This window comes from Chelonia mydas, chromosome 7 (genome assembly GCF_015237465.2).
Source record: "Chelonia mydas isolate rCheMyd1 chromosome 7, rCheMyd1.pri.v2, whole genome shotgun sequence".
In the NCBI taxonomy this organism is placed as follows: domain Eukaryota; kingdom Metazoa; phylum Chordata; order Testudines; family Cheloniidae; genus Chelonia; species Chelonia mydas.
The window spans coordinates 73,845,052-73,857,559 of NC_057853.1; positions in this window are offsets into that span (position 1 = coordinate 73,845,052).

The window sequence follows — 12,508 nt, forward strand, 5'->3', positions numbered from 1 at the left end:
ATAAAATCAACAACTTAGTACTCTCTCTGTCCCACACTTTACATTTTTAAACCTGGGTCACCTCACCATATCTGTCCCATTAACTGATTTTCAAAGTATTAAACTTTATTGGGGATGGATTCAGTCCTGCTGCCACACTGAGGTACTTCTGGGCTCCCACTAACAACAGAAAGCCATCCCCACCTACAAAAATGTTATCTTCTCCAGTATGATGGGTAGCACATTGGTCTGAGACTCAGGACTTCTGGGTACTATTCCTGGCCTATTGTGTAACCTTCAGCAACCCAATTCACCTCTCTGGGTGCCCCCCTATAAAATGCAGACTGACACCTATTCCTTTTTATCTTTGATATCTATGGATGAGCTAGGTATTATTGTTATTTATTGTAGCACTGGATATAGATCAGAGAAAGGTAAAGCCAAACACAGTAGTTCTGGCATCCACGCATAAGGCTGTCATACCAAAAGGAATACCCCGGCCATATGTTTTAACTACTACGGCACACTCTTTTATTTGGAAGTGTGAGAAGTTGGTATCTCTTCAATACAAACCAGAAAATGGTGTACAAACGATTTGTGTTTAATTAGGGCAAAATAAACAAGAAAATAAAAACACAATCTCACAGAGCTGTATCTCCTAGCAAATGACACCACTGACAGTTTTGCCTGGATCTCACTGCAAGAGAGACATTCGCCCATTTTCCAGGGTCACCTCAGGCTCAAGTAGCACCCAGGGAAGAAAAGGCTTATTGGGCGGGATCTTTGGCTATTGTAAAATCAACAGAGCTTCACTGAAGACAATGCTGCATATTCTTGAGCACTATTGGCATTTTTAACAACTATTTATATCTATATTCAGACATAGAGCACTCTCATAACAGTTCTTGCAAGGACATGTATTTCTACCAGTGCTTACTATCGCTCCCCAAAGAAATGCTCAGTGTGATGCAGACCCTTTAGAATTTGGCATTTTGAGTGTTGCATGGAACAAAAAGCACCAGACCTTTGCAGAGCAAGCAATTTAAATGCAATGGACCAGAAAATGATGGGCCACCAAAATAAAATGGGCCTCTAGCGATGTCCCATCTTGTTGAAGCACCTAAGTCATGCAGTATTTTGAGGCTCTCTTACAACATTTCAACTATCTTCTTGCTTTGACTGACCTAATATATTTCTTCTCTTCTGTTTCCATTTTAGGAAGACACAGATATACAGAGTGGTGAAAAAAAAAATCAGCTGAACTTTTTTAAAGTTCAAACATGCTTTAGGTTTAGCTCATATAATAACTATTTGACCTTAAAGTTTGGTATGTCTTTTCTGGGTAACTGTCATTAACACTTCTGGCTTTCTGCTAACAACTCCACACGCTTTCCTGCACTGCTTGGCTGCCATGTTTAGTCTAACTAATTAAGGCCAAAATTCTGCTTTTGCATGTGCAAATACAGTTCACACTGACATTCATTGGACCTCATTTTGCACAGCCAAGTCTGGAATGTGGCCTTTAGTGGACTGCATGTTTTTGTTGGTTAGGCTTATGCACTGTTCATTGTAACAGAGCTGCTATAGTTAACACAGAGGCTAAAAGGACCACATTGTCAGGATGCAACATCACCACACGCTGAAAATTCACAATGCTGACTTCACAATGTAGCATCAGTTTGACACCTAGGGATACAGAACTCACAAATAATGTATTTGATCATTTAACTATATGCTTTCCATATGTTTTTTCTGTTCTGCAACCTAGGCTTGCAGGATAGACACTAGAAAAGTTGACAGGGTTGACAACTATTGTTCTTCAATAGCTAGGCTAACTAGGTTGTGAAGATGGCTGCATTTTCTTCATTAACGGCTAATAACCTAGAGAGATTAGTTAGTATATAGGGACAGGCATAGCAGAAATAATTAAAATAGAAGGGCCTCATGCTGCTAGTAGTGGAACACCACACTGAGGTAGTTAGAGAAAAATGTTTCACTGATTCATCAGAGTGTATAGTGGGGAAGGGGGAAAAATCATTGCAAGATAGAAGGATAAATTATCACAAAGTTGGGAATATCATGTACAGAAGAAAAAAATCAGTCCTGACAGAGAAGCCTTTATTCCAGCTTGTTTAATGTACTTTACATCTACAGCAATATTTGTTCAAGATATTTTTAAACAGCTGTATTGTCAACAGCAAACCCTAAATTAGGACTAGAACTTGGTTGGCTCTTTTATCACTATCTTTTGCATTATTGGTCTGCCCCTCTTCTTTGCTCTAGTCTCTGCTTTTCTCAGAGGCCAGCAAGAGGAGCCTGACCACCGTCCATCAGGCTGAAAGAAGAAAACTGAACTATCTGAAAGCTAAACACTTTTTCCCTGCTTGATTTGGGCACTGTTTGGCACCTTTTCCGAGGCACCCCAGTCCTATGATAAATCTTTCTTGTCTGGAGAGAGAGAGAGAGAGATGTTCATAGTCTTTTCTTCACCTACATCTGCCTTGTAGAGCAAAACATTTTGCTGCATTCAAAATAAAATCATAAAACCAAACTACTGGGAGGGCTCTTCCTTCAAATAACACTTTGACAGCCATAATGTCAGTATATAAATGAAACTGCATTTCTGTTGCAACAGGAACCTGCAGGCGATTCAGTGTGAGCATTATCAGGGGAGGGGAATTTACTACTGCTTTGCAAACAAACATGATCCAAATGAGTCAGAAACCAGGCAGAAAAAGAAAGAACACACTCTTTCTCAATAAGTGATGATTTTGGGGGCCTGATTCATTAATTTTGAACACTTGGGGTTGCAGTAGTGTTCAATGGTGAGATTGCCTGGCCACCACTGTTCAAATCTTATCTTCAAATTTATTCTGACTTTGATTCAAGTGCCGTGTTTGAGCACTTGCAAAGCCACTGCATGTTAACAATGACAAGGCTGCTTGCTGCCCATATAATTTCAGAAGTTGGAAGAATATTTCCGATATTAGACAACAGGCCTCTGTCCCCCGACCTCCATCTTTCCTTCCTAACTGTAAATTACCAAGGGCAAGGCCGAAGAAGACTACTGACAGGGATTATGTCAGTCCAGAAAGGTAAAGCTTTTCCATGTTCACCCATCCCCACTATTCTCAGTGAATATTTTCCATCCCTCCAAATGGTCTTTTCCCCTTGTACAGTCATGGATGCAGCACACACATCTAAGGTCACTAGGAAGAAGCATGCACACTTCATAATCCAACTGACCTCTCCCACTGTTGATGTCACTGAAGTTCAAGTAACCAAGGTCAATGCCAAATTCTACGGTCCAGTGCTACCCTCATGAGTGGTCCAACAGGAGAGGAAAAATTTTGTGGCCTCTGGATATACCATAGTCTGCCAAAAGATATGTACATCTTCCGACCACACCCACTCCATAGCTTACATTGACTACTTTGCTGCTCTGAGCCCCCTTTATAGAGTTGTGTTGCACTGGCACAGCAAGTGGACTTTCTGCTACTTGAGACATTAGGGATTTGCGCTTGTTTTCAGCAGAGTGGATTAAATCTAGCTCTCTACGTACGTGTTCTGAATATCTACAACTATAGGAAATTTACTTATTTTCCTCCTTTGATTTCTTCATGAGATTTACATGAAGATGAAATCTTTCTCTTAAGAAATGGAAAGAACATCTGCTCTGTTTATTTTACACTTTAAGACCATAAAAGCCTGTTTTTTTGGAATTCCAGTGTGGCAATGAATACATCATCATAAACAGAAGCTTATGACTTTAAAGAGTGGGGGAGGAGAAACAGTAAATAAGCTCAATATAGGAGCTTCTAAGCAAAGATATTATATTTATGCAATATAGAACAAAGGAAGAGAAAAACAGAAGAAATCTCTATCCCTTAGCAGCAGAACTGCTTCTCAAAAATAATACTTCTGAAGATTCACCATGAGATGTCAGTTGCTTTAAGATTCAAGTGCATTTTCCAAAGTATTATTGATACCATCCAAGACCCGTGTCTCACAGATAACTAAGGATTTAAACAAAGGCTTGTATTTACATTATTTAATCGTAAAATACAAATGATCCTATGAAATGAAAAAGAATCCTCACTTGAAAATGACATCAAAAACTTAGTAAAATCTCCAATCAAGTTCATTCTATGAACCACCGATGCGGTCAGGCACAAGATATATCTGACTGACAAGCAGAATTTTGTTTATCCAGTGGGATTACAAATCTTGAAAAAAAAAAAACAAAAAAACACAGATGTAGCTGGAAGAGTCTCCTAGCTCTGAGCCCACAGGCTATACTCCAGCCCACTGGAGTCTCAGATCCAAAGTAAGTTTCTACTAATATTTAGTTTGGTTTGAAGAGGCAGAGAGATTTCATGCATGGAACCCTAATCCTACATCACTGCTCAAAGCAACTTCAGAATGCACTTCACTGGAGAGCTTTATAGAGTATCTGGATGTAGAGGGTGAAATAAACTTAGATCAAGAGCAGCTCCCTTTCCTTTCAACACTCTCTATTTATTAAGCTTATTGCTTTCATTTTAACAAGAACAACTGCTGTCTCTGCACACACAATCCTGAACTCTCAGGTGACCAGAGTCGAGGATATATGCAGTCACAACATCACACAGATCTGTAGAGGATGGATAAACAAACTCCAGTTGTATTACTGTTTCTTAACATGACTTAATGCCCAAATTTAGGAACCACTCATTCTCTCTCTCTAACAAATTTGTTCTGAAAAATAAAAGCCAAATGGGGATGTGCAGTTTCCAGTGCAGGTAGTGATTTAGAATAAATAAGTAACAAAAATAGAGAGATTATCCCTGTATTTGCATCTGGCAATCCGAACCACACAGACAGAAAACTGCCAAATTTCTGATATTTTGGAGGGACTAGTGGAATGGTCTGTTTATGGGCTTCTTGTTCCACAATGTGATATTAAGATACAAAATAAGTGGATAACAATGTTTTTAACTGAATTAGGTGTGATAATTCTAAGTTTTGGTTTAAAGCATTTTTATAATTCAGTCTAACAACATTTTGTAACTGGTCAACAGGTCTAGATTCTCCTAGGTTAGGTTTGGTAAGATTTCTTATGACTCTGCAATGCTTTCCATGGTAATTGCATATATTCCAGTTCCAGGAAGGAAAAATATTATTGTATACACTTCTATAAATTTCACTGTGGGAGTGTTTCCATTGACTTCAGTGGACTTTGGATGAGAGTCTATAACAGCGATGGACACATTTTCCTATTGCACTCAGGAATCCCTGTCTGTCTAGAAGCCTTTCCAATCATCATTTCAATATTATTCTTGAATTCTTTCCAAGTTGGGATTGGTGGTAAAAGCTAATGCAAAGCTTTCACCTTTCAAACACGCATTTTACTTAAAAGAAAAATAAGTTTGGTTGGTCACGTCTCACATTTTTCCAAATGGGTATTTATTCAACATCAAAAAGAAATGCACCGGAGATTTCAACACAAGTGGCACTTCAGACCTAGAACTAAATTATTTTAAGTATACGTTGGATTGGGAATAGGATATACCTCCTAAAAGCATAAAGGATTAATTGCTGTGTACTGCTATTACTTAAAATAACTCCAGTAGAAATGCCAGCTGTGATGACCCATAGTGCAATTTACTTTTAAGTAGTCTAAGCACATTATCTATAGAAACAATTACAATTTTAATGTTCCTGGCAAAGAAAGAAATAATTACCCTTGCAGTCATGGAAGCATTGATGTGCACCAGAATGAGCTACAAATGGAAAGTACCCAGTTCACCATTTCTACTTCTAACAAGAAACTCTCCTAACATGTGGTCAGCCTTGCTGATGAAATTAGTCAATGCATCTCTTTTTATTCTTTGGTTAAAGACTATTATTTATATTATATATATATATATATATATATATATTAAAGTACAGGTGGGTAGGAAAGCTGCTTTTGAATACAAGTTAAAGTGCAAACAGCATGAGACATCAGAAGGGAAGAAAAAGAAAGAAAAATTAAGTTAAATTGAGTGACTTTTTTGTGAGGTAGCCTTATCCATTACTGTGGTACCTAGGAAAGCACCTAAGCACATGCTTAACATTAAGTATACACCGAAGTCCCATTGACCAAAGCAGAATGGTCAATAAATATGTTATGGTATTTTGCACTGATGTAAATGACCACACAAGGTGCAGGGCAATGAAGAAAACAGTTCTGTGAGTTCCAGTTTCTTTCTCTTGCTCCCCAGGCCTAAAGGGGCCATATGTAACAAATAAGTGCTCAGCCTTTCATCTTTTAGCAGCCACCAGCCAACTGAAGAATTTACACTGATTAACTCAGCCCTGGTCTACACTACAAGTTTAGGTCGAATTTAGCAGCATTAGATTGATTTAACCCTGCACCTGTCCACATGACGAAGCCATTTTTGTCAACTTAAAGTGCTCTTAAAATCGATTTCTGTACTCCTCCCCGATGAGGGGATTAGCGCTGAAATCGACATTGCCGGGTCAAATTTGGGGTAATGTGGACACAATTTGATGGTATTGGCCTCCAGGAGCTATCCCAGGTACTCCATTGTGGCCACTCTGGACAGCGCTCTCAACTCAGATGCACAAGCCAGGTACACAGGAAAAGCCTCAGGAACTTTTGAATTTCATTTCCTGTTTGGCCAGTGTGGCGAGCTCATCAGCACAGGTGACCATGCAGTCCCAGAATCGCAAAAGAGCTCCAGCATGGACCAAACAGGAGGTACTGGATCTGATCACTATATGGGGAGACGAATCCGTGCTATCAGAACTCCATTCCAAAAGAGGAAATGCCAAAATATTTGCAAAAATCTCCAAGGACATGATGGACAGAGGCTACAACAGGGACCCGCAGCAGTGCCGCGTGAAAATTAAGGAGCTCAAGCAAGCCTACAAAAAAATCAAAGAGGCAAACGGCCACTCCAGGTCAGAGCCCCAGGCATGCCGCTTCTATGATGAGCTGCATGCAATTCTCGGGGGGGGGGGTCCTACTACTACTCACCCCTGTTCATGGACACCTGCAAGGGGGGAGTCTCATGCAACAGACATGAGGATTTTGGGGACAAGGAAGATGAGGAGGAGGATAGCGCACAGCAGGCAAGCAGAGAAACCATTCTCCCCGACAGCCAGGAACTGTTTATCACCCTAGAGCCAATACCCTCCCAACCCTCCCAAGGTGGGCTCCCAGACCATGAAGCCAGAGAAGGCACCCCTGGTGAGTGTACCTTTGTAAACATAATACATGGTTTAAAAGCAAGCATGTTTAATGATTAATTTATCCTGAAGACTTGGGATGCATTCGCAGCCAGTACAGCCCCTCCTTTTAAATGGCCAACCCAACGGGTGCTTGGTATGGGAAAGGAGGGTGCCGCTGTTTGAAACCATTCCAACATGTTATGAAGGTTGAAGAAGTCGAAAGACTGTGGCTTACCATGGCTGCCTGCAAGCAGAATTCGGTTGCCCGGCCCTGCGTGTGTGATCTCTCACACCAAACCGGCAGGCCCTCAATATAAGAGGCAAAATGCAACCTTGTACTGAAAGCACGTGCTATGTAATGTTAACAGCTTGGTTCACCATGAAAGAGTCTACCCATTGTTTTCTAAAATGTGTCTTTTTAAATACTACTCTCCCTTTTTTTCCTCCCACAGCTGCAAATGTTTCAACACTTCCCCTATCATCTCTGTCCCAGAGGCTAGCACAGATAAGAAAGCGAAAAAAAAAAACACACTCACGATGAAATGTTCTCTGAACTCATGCAGTCCTCCCACAGAGCTCAGCAGAATGCATGGAGGCAAACAATGGCAGAGTCCAGGAAAGCAGAAAATGAACACGAGGAGAGGAGGGACGAGCAAGATGAGAGGTGGCGGGAGCAAGATGAGAGGTTGCAGGATGCAATACTGAGGCTACTGTGGGATCAAACGGATATGCTCCGGTATCTGGTGGAGCTGCAGGAAAGGCAGCAGGAGTACAGACTGCCGCTGCAGCCCCTGTGTAATCGCCCGCCCCTCTCCCCAAGTTCCATAGCCTCCTCACCCAGACACCCAAGAACGCAGGGTTGGGGGGCCCCCTCTGGGCACCCAACCACTCCACCCCAGAGGACTGCCCAAGCAACAGAAGGCTGGCATTCAATAAGTTTTGAAGTGCAGTGGGACCTTGTCCTTCCCTCATCTACCACCCCACCCGGTGCTTCCCTCCTCCCCCACCCCTCCCGGGCTATCTTGGCAGTTATCCCTTATTTGTGTGATGAATTAATAAAGAATGCATGATTTTGAAACAACGACTTTATTGCCTCTGCAAGTGGTGATTGAAGGGGGGAGGGCGGTTGGCTTACAGGGAAGTAGAGTGAACCAAGGGGGTGGGTTTTCATCAAGGAGAAACAAACAGAACTGTCAAACCATAGCCTGGCCAGTCATGAAACTGGTTTTCAAAGCTTCTCTGATGCACAGTACGCCCTGCTGTGCTCTTCTAATTGCCCTGGTGTCTGGCTGTGCGTAATCAGGGGCCAGGCCATTTGTCTCAACCTCCCACCCTGCCATAAACGTCTCCCCCTTACGCTCACAGATATTGTGGAGCACACAACAAGCAGCAATAACAATGGGCATATTGGTTTCACTGAGGTCTAACCGAGTCAGTAAACTGCACCAGCACGCTTTTAAAGGTCCAAAGGCACATTCTACCACCATTCTGCACTTGCTCAGCCTATAGTTGAACAGCTTCTTACTACTGTCCAGGGTGCCTGTGTACGGCTTCATGAGCCAGGGCATTAAGGGGTAGGCTGGGTCCCCAAGGATAACTATAAGCATTTCAACATCCCCAACAGTTATTTTCTGGTCTGGGAAGTAAGTCCCTTCCTGCAGCTGTTCAAACAAACCAAAGTTCCTGAAGATGCGAGCATCATGTACCTTTTCCAGTCATCGCACGTTGATGTCGGTGAAATGTCCCTTGTGATCCACCAGTGCTTGAAGCACCATTGAAAAGTACCCCTTGCAGTTTATGTACTGGCTGCCAATGTGGTCTGGTCCCAAGATAGGGATATGGTTCCATCTATCACCCCACTACAGTTAGGGAATCCCATTGCAGCAAAGCCATCCACTATGACCTGCATATTTCCCAGAGTCACTACCCTTGATAGCAGCAGCTCAGTGATTGCATTGGCTATTTGGTCACAGCAGCCCCCACAGTAGATTTGCCCACTCCAAATTGATTCCTGACTGACTGGTAGCTGTCTGGCGTTGCAAGCTTCCAGAGGGCTATCACCACTCGCTTGTGAACTGTGGGGGCTGCTCTCATCTTGGTATTCTTGTGCTTCAGGGCAGGGGAAAGCAAGTCAAAGTTCCATGAAAGTGCCCTTACGCATGCAAAAGTTTCGCAGCCACTGGGAATCATCCCAGACCTGCAACATTATGCAGTCCCACCAGTCTGTGCTTGTTTCCTGGGCCCAGAATCGGCATTCCACAGCATGAGCCTGCCCCATTGCCAGCAGGATGTCCAAATTTCTGGGGCCCATGCTTTGAGAGAAGTCTGTGTCCATGTTCTCAATCACTCTTGTCACCGCACTGCCATTGCCTCCTCGCCTACTTTTGCAGGTTCTGGTTCTGCACATACTGCAGGATAATGCGCGAGGTGTTTATCATGCTCATAACTGCCGCAGTGATCTGAGCGGGCTCCATGCTTGCCATGGTACGGCATCTGCAGGAGATCAGAGTTGTAGCGGAAGCAGTGGCTAAAGACGGATGCCACGAGAATAGATATTTATAGAGAATGATGAGAGGATCTGCAAAGTGGATTCACGAGAGCAGGAGAGCAGAGTTGCAGTGGAAGCAGTGGACGATGATGGTTAGCACCATGCACATTTCCCGAGGAAGAACACACGTACCCAGGAGCCCCTGACAGACAACATGGAGAAATTCGCTATTGAGACTATAGCAGCAGAAGCGCTGTATGACGATGGTTAGCAGTCCTACTGCACCGTCTGCTGCCAGCAGCACCCAGGACACAACAGCGGCGGTGTCGGTGAGCTGAGCTGAGCAGGCTGCACGCTTGCCGTAGTATGGCGTCTGTGCGGAAAAAAGGCACGAAACGATTGTCTGCCGTTGCTTTCACAGAGGAAGAGGCAACTGACGACATGTACCCAAAACCACCCAGAATGTTTTTGCCTCATCAGGCATTGGGAGCTTAACCCAGAATTCCAATGGACAGTGGAGACTGCGGGAACTGTGGGATAGCCACGGTAGTGAAGATGCACTCTGCCGACTTAATGTGCTTAGTGTGGACATACGCAATCGACTGTATAAAATCGATTTCTAAAAATCTACTTCTATAATATCGACCTAATTTCATAGTGTAGACATACCCTCAGGAAGGAATCATTTGTTCTTGCTTCCTCGCCAAGCAAATGGAATACAATATGAGGCCACCGACTTCAGTGGAATTATCCCTAATCACTCTGCTGTAACTGAAGAATCAGACCATTTACTACTATCACTAATGAATCTTTCAGCCAATGACCAGCCAGAAATTATCTTCCATGCTGAGGATCAAGAACCAGCATACTGTCATTGGTGACAAGACAATCGTAGCTAAATAGTTAAGCAGGTGTGAAAAAACAAATCACTGATTTTTGTGACCACTAAAATCTATGACATACTTTCAGTAAACCTCACTAAGAGCAGAATCAGACTTGAAATGAGGAAAGTTAATGGAATTAAATACATTTAAAATTTCAGGTTGCCAGCAGACAGAGAGAATATAAATAAATACAAAAGAAGCAAAAAATGTCTTGACTTCCTCACTGCCCCCCAAAAGCCCCAATTTATCATAGGACGGGGGAGGGGGAGAAAAGAAAAAAGAAAAAACTCTGAGCAGCCATTTAAAGAGCAGCTTATATAATTTCTCATGCCAGCAGCTTTTCTGGAGAATCATCAAATAAATAAGTTTGCAAACAATAGAAAAAGCTGAATCCAGTAAATTTTCTCCTTTCCCCAAATTCTTCTGAGAGCCCATAAGCCCTCCTGTTTCGCTGGCCAGCCTGGCAAATGCTATCTTTAGCAGAGCAGTGATTACTATTTCATAAATTCAAGCTCAGAATTAAAACATGAGCAGGTAATTTCTTATATCTATCCCATGAGGGAGAGGGAGTTTTGGTCACATGTAGAAACACTGTCTTTGTGAAAGCTTAACTAATCGAAAATACAATAAACTGTATTATTTCCCATTGCCTATTCCTCTGCCAGCCATCCGGCTGGATTGTTCATCCTTTTTATATTAGCACACCAAGGGGGAAAACGTTTAATTATACAATGACAGAGACCACTTTTACACAATCATTTCCCACAAGGAAATTATTCCTATTCTTGCTGATGCTACATTTCCCAAGCACACTGCTCTTTTGCACAAAAACCTCTTATATATATTTTACTCACTTTGGATCCTTCTCTCTTTGAAGTCAGAGGAAGTTTTACCACTGACTTCAGCAATAGGTCTTTTAGACCCAGTCCCACTGGATTACCACCAGGTCAGGCCCATGATGTCAGTGCCACTGGTCTCTGTTGGCTTGCTCATGATAGTTGGGCTGCCAGTACCATTATACAAGAAAATATAATAGAATAAATCATTAAAGCATTTATTTGGGGAAGAACAGAAAGAGGACTAATAGTAATCACGTAGCTCTTTCAAATGAGAGGTAAAGAAAAAAAGGTAGATTATGTTGTTTCTTCCTATCTCTTGCAATCCATTTCTGCATAACACATGCATATTAGTCTTGGTAAGCCTCTCATTCTTAAGTGATATAGGAACAAACAGAATATCTGAATGTTCAGAGGATCTCCTTATTGCCATAGAAACTGAACCAACACAGACAACAATTAGGAATCAATTCTCAGGCAAACACATTGTATACACTGTGACAAAGTTCCTCCTCTACCTTGGTGGGTCTTGCACTTATTGGCGGATTTGCTCACCTTGGAGCTTCACGGCAGCCCTCAGCTTGGCCGTTTTTCTGAACCTACAGTCCAGGTTGACTCCTCCTGCGTCTGACCAGGAGTTGGGGGGAACCCAGGCCCGCCTTCTACTCTGGGTTCCAGCCCAGGGCCCTGAGGAATGCAGCTGTCTAGATGCCTCCTGGAACAGCTGTGCAACAGCTACAACTCCCTGGGCTACTTCCCCATGGCCTCCTCCCAACACCTTCTTTATTCTCTCCATAGGACCTTCCTCCTGGTGCATGGTAATGTTTGTACACCTCAGTCCTCCAACAGTCCACATTCTCACTCTCAGCTCCTAGTGCCTCTTGCTCCCAGCTCCTCACACATGCACCACAAACTGAAGTGAGCTCCTTTTTAAACCCAGGTGCCCTGATTAGCCTGCCTTAATTGATTCTAGCAGCTTCTTGATTGGCTGCAGATGTTATTCCTGTTTTCTGTAACTTTAAGGTTTTGCCCAGAGGGGGATCCTCTGTGTTTTGAATCTGAATACCCTGTAAAGTATTTTCCATCCTGATTTTACAGAGATG